Here is a 5,016-nt window from a genome sequence, read left to right as displayed (position 1 = left end):
CACACACATCGGCTAAGATCCGCACACAATGAATACACAAATTCATTGTGAGGCTGGAACTAAATCACATTTTGTAAAGAATCAATACTCAACTTTCTGGATGGAGAAAGAAGCCGTAGAAGCATAAAGATTCCCAGAAATCGATCGAAAATGTCAGATCGACAGGGAACACCACCGTAGCGAGTCGCTACAGATAAAGGAATGACCGCCAGAGAGAGTTGGCGCGGTTGTCGATACGATTGTAGTAGGGGAACCAGGATAATCTTTGTTGCGGTTACCCTTATATTCTGCCACGTATTTCCCCTCGAGGCGTAAAGGCTATTTGGGGTGCAGATTGCCATGTGGCGTGTCAAGAATACGTCCCCTGATGATGTACGATACCCTTGAGAGTAATCTTAAAGGTACTCGCGCCAGAAGTTAGAATTCTGTGAAACCTTTGGTTTGATTCTCTGGGAATATCACTGTAGTCATATATACCCTTCGGAAGCTACTAAAGGAACCTTCCATTAGGACGTCATGGCTTGAGCCCAAAAATATGTTAAACTGTATCTTTTTTCACAGTCATATTACGAATTTACGTTAACAGAATGTAAAACTACATTTTTGTCAATATCCTCTGCTTGCAAGTCAGTCTCTCAGGGAACAAGAAGAGATTCCAGAGAAGGGAAAGAGCTTCAAGTGAATTTCTCAATAGGAACCAATCCCATCAGGATCTACACTTGGATCCAGATCCTTCCTCATTTATGATTATAGCAGATTTGTCAGTATTTGTGTCCAGGTGAAGCATTATATTTTACAAAGGTGCGAGTCTTTTCTGCCATATTGTCATCTTTGGAGATCCTCCCTGTGCTCAGATGATTGGTAGGTGTTGTGTAATCGGTGGCTTCTTGCCGACAGTCTTCCATTTAGCTCTAGTTTCATTAAAAGCGAGCAAACTACATAACCTATCTTATCTTTTTTCACCCGAAAGTTCTGTCATTTACTTTCATTACAAAATTTGCAGCTAAGATCCAAAATGCTGCTATTAATAATATCAGATTTGACTTTTATAATATCAGCATTAAAGGAAGTATGGTTTGCTACTTTGTCCCATAAGGGCAGTTTGCTTATACCTTAAGAGGACTGTTTCACTACTGCCTGACCTTTCCTATCATGTTTGTTAGCACAAGTCAAACAAGAAGGGAGAGTCTGAGATCGCAATCCCTTTCTGGTTTTGAGAAGTGGTTATGAGGGCTTATATCTTAAGGAGAAGCATCGAATGAGTCCCTTACCAAAGCCCATAACTTTTGTGTTGTTGCCACAACCTTAGCATTTGGCATCAACCACTTGATAGACACTAATCGAGAGGCTATTAATAGAGCTTTCAAATCCTTTGGAGACATGATTACTGTGGCAACTCCAACGGCTCACAATATTCATGGGCTAGCCACAACCATAGCTTCCTATAAGCCCTAAAATCCACCTTTTTGTGACAAGTGATTTGACTTTTTTTCATCACTCGAGGAGGAGACTGATGACGTAGTAGATTTACTACTATGCCCTGTTGGGGCAGTGAGTCTCTATTTGATAAAGACTATACTTTGTGTTTCCGATGTCTCTAATATATTTGTCAAGATTGGATGGAAGGAGAAAAGAGTAACAGAAGGTACCATTTCTCTTTGACTGCTAGAGACTATCATGAGGTTTATAAACCCTTTGGGAGAAGCGTCTTCTAGGGCCTCTTCCAGGGCTCGTGACATCCGTGGTCGTGTCTCAAACATTGCTTTCCACAAGAACCACCCAGCGCTCAAAAGACCCAAGACACCTGCACTCTAGACCCTGTAGTGGCTGTCCAATAGTCAATGTAGAAACTATGCTTCTGCAGCACAATTATCCTAGTGTCAACTCATCTGTTACTTATTAGTACTTAATGCCAAATGTAAGTAACATTTCGCCCTATCCTAATTCTCGTGGCCTTGGGAGTATCAGCATTGGTAGACACTCAAGCAGGTGAGGACATTTTGAATCATACCTTATAGAATATAGCTATGATTTTATAATACATATGATTGTCAGTTTCGAAGCATTTTACTTTTTTTGTTGAGCAGGGATAACATAATTGAGTATTTAGGTTTGTCCCTACCTCGTATCGGGGCCGAGGGTCTAACAGGCGGCCTTTTCCTGCCATTGGGACTCCCTCCCACCTAAGGAAGACTCCCTATTAAAATGACGCGTGTTTGTATAGCTAGGAAAAATACAAATTATTTTTGAGATTTGTAGTTTATCTTCCTTAATTGATACTGATATACAATAGAAATTATGAATTTTCCCCTGCACAATACTCAATACACAATTCAAGCAAGATGATTTCAATCATATGTCCTCAAAATAAGTTGTCAATGCATTGACGACGGAATGACCATTTCATCAACGCTTAGCGCAATGACGCTGAAGTTAGAAAAGTGTCGCAATGATGTTGCCGCAAATACATCGTCGCAAATTAAATTTTGCGCCTGTTTCCCCTTAATGCCAAATTTTCTGTGTAATTAGCCCAAATTAATTATTGAAATGAAATCCAATAATAACTGTGAATGTGATTATTCTAATACTGTAATCGTAGTCTGATTCTTAGATTTCTTGCAGCACAAAATTTGAAAAAATTGAAATTTCATCTAATCAGCTTTAGTACCAATTTCATCTTATTTTGGTTTCTTGATTTGTTTTCCAGGGGACTTCTCGAGAGAGAGAGAGAGAGAGAGAGAGAGAGAGAGAGAGAGAGAGAGAGAGAGAGAGAGAGAGTGGAATATACTTAACTGATAACTACTTCTATTTAAATCATTCAATTTATTTATTATATGATTTATACCCTATGAGGCTAATACAGTAGATTATAGATTGTAGTTTAAGTTTGTACTACTGTGATACTATGATTATGATACAGTGATTAGAGGTTTTTGCTTCCTCAAAATAAGCTAACCTGAAGAAATTTGTTTATGATGAAAAAATGTAGTATTATAAATTATGAAATAATATATTTCACCTGTAAGTTTATAATAATGCATGCTCCAAGTATCAGTTAAACAGGTTATATGAAACATTTTAATCAGTCAGGATCAGCAGTGGGTTTTTTTCTTCAAATCATTGTTTCATTTAATTAAAGTATAGTTTTTATTATGATAAAGTGATAAGCTATTTGAGTGTGTGTTGTTGACTGTATTGAACTTGCTGACAGCTAATAACATTTCTAAAGAACCTTATTTTCCTTTACAGAAGTCCTTCGTTCAGGATGTCGATTCCCACGTACGAACTGTCTCCCCTATTGTCGCTGAAGACTCCAACGAAGTTAGATTTCTTCAGTCAACACATCTGAGTGGCCCAGTTGAACCAGTGGACCAATTTGTGCTTTTTAAGATTAATGTACTGACCTCTTTCATTTAACATTGTGTTTTTTGGTCTTAAGAGATCTAAAATAGTGTAGTGGTAAAAAGTATTATTGTGTTAGGTCATAAAGTCTAATAGGTCGTATAGTTTAAAAACTATTAGGTGTTTGACTTTAACAAAGAGTATCTAAAGTTCAATGTGATTTACCTTATTTTTTTTGCTCTTTGTATTAGAAATTATTTGGCATCATGTTCTTCATACGGTATTATACTATTTTATGAGTCCTCAACTTATAAACTGAATAGGTGCCAAGTAGCTGTTTATAAGTCAAATTTTGTCATAATTTCACCCAACTCACACACCTACAATTTTAAGCTGCAAAAGTCTCCATAAATAGTCCCGTTTCATGTTGCAAGTGTCGTTTTGCGGACTCTATCAAATTGTATAATATTTATTACAGAATTTCATTATGAAATTTTTATACAATATCTCAGATTTATGACTTCAGTTGGATTTGTAAGGTGAGGACCATCTGTGTTTTGATAATATTGTTAATAGGCAGGACACATTTACATTTTAGGGAAACTTTAATTTTTTCCGTAACTGAAATACAAACCACGCTGTTCGGCGTAGCTGAAATGACGAGCCATTAGAATTTTAACGAGGGTTTACTACCCCACCGCTAGTTAACGGGGGTTAGGGAGGAGTAGCTTGCTACCCTCCCTCCCTCACACACACCTGTGAATACTTCACTTTGCTTTTGGCTCGGGTGATGAACAGACGTGTCTGCTCTCACCCTCACTTGACTGCCATTAATCTGTCTTTGCTTTCTCTTTTTCTACAGTGTGTGAAGTTGGCCTCTATTAATAATAATGCGTACGTGTCCTGGATTACCTGACCGCCCTTGTGGGACTTTTGTGTCGGCGGTCGACACAGATCCTCACACCTTGTTTCCTCATTGTAGGGACCAACGGTGTGATAGTGGTAATGTATGCGGTGAGTGTAGGGAGTGGTCTACCTCCCAGTGGGAGAGGTTTGCCCGGCGCTGGAAGATGAAGTCCAAAAGGGATATTTCTCCTTCAAAGGCTTCTTTAAAGAGAGAAAATTCCAAGCCCTCTTCTTCCGTAGCCCAAACCTCCTCCGAAGCTCCCACTCGATCGGTCTCTTCCGAGAGGCCGTCGAGTGGTAGCATAGGCTGTAGTTCTATTGACCGATCCCGGGGTGCGGGAGAGGTAGTTGCCTCCCATAGCGAGGCAGCTGCCCCTCCTCCCTCGGAGGAGGATATTGATTTCTCTGTGAATAACAATGATTTGTTACAGCTTTGGGCTTCCTTGGGGCTTCAGGGTTTGCCCTCCAATGAAGCCCTATTTGACATGATCCAACTGGGAGCAGCTGTTAAGCAATCGCCGACGATAGCAGACATAGATCCTCTGTCTATCGTTGACGTTGTTGTAACGGAGGCCTCCTGTGTGTCTGATCAAACTCCTGCTCCTGTTGTTGCTGAGGTAGCTGAAGGCTTAGCTTCCCCCTCTGAACATCCTTCGAGGGTGGAACTTAGTCCTACGATCCCTCCTGTTAGTGATTCTCCCCCTCGGGGGAGTTCACTTACAGAGACTCCTCTGCGGAGACCTTATGATGGTCAGCTTGCTGATCCCA

Source organism: Palaemon carinicauda, chromosome 3 (assembly GCF_036898095.1).
Source record: "Palaemon carinicauda isolate YSFRI2023 chromosome 3, ASM3689809v2, whole genome shotgun sequence".
Taxonomy (NCBI): Eukaryota; Metazoa; Arthropoda; class Malacostraca; order Decapoda; family Palaemonidae; genus Palaemon; species Palaemon carinicauda.
The sequence above is the reverse complement of the archived record's forward strand: the minus strand, read 5'-3'. Positions refer to the sequence as shown.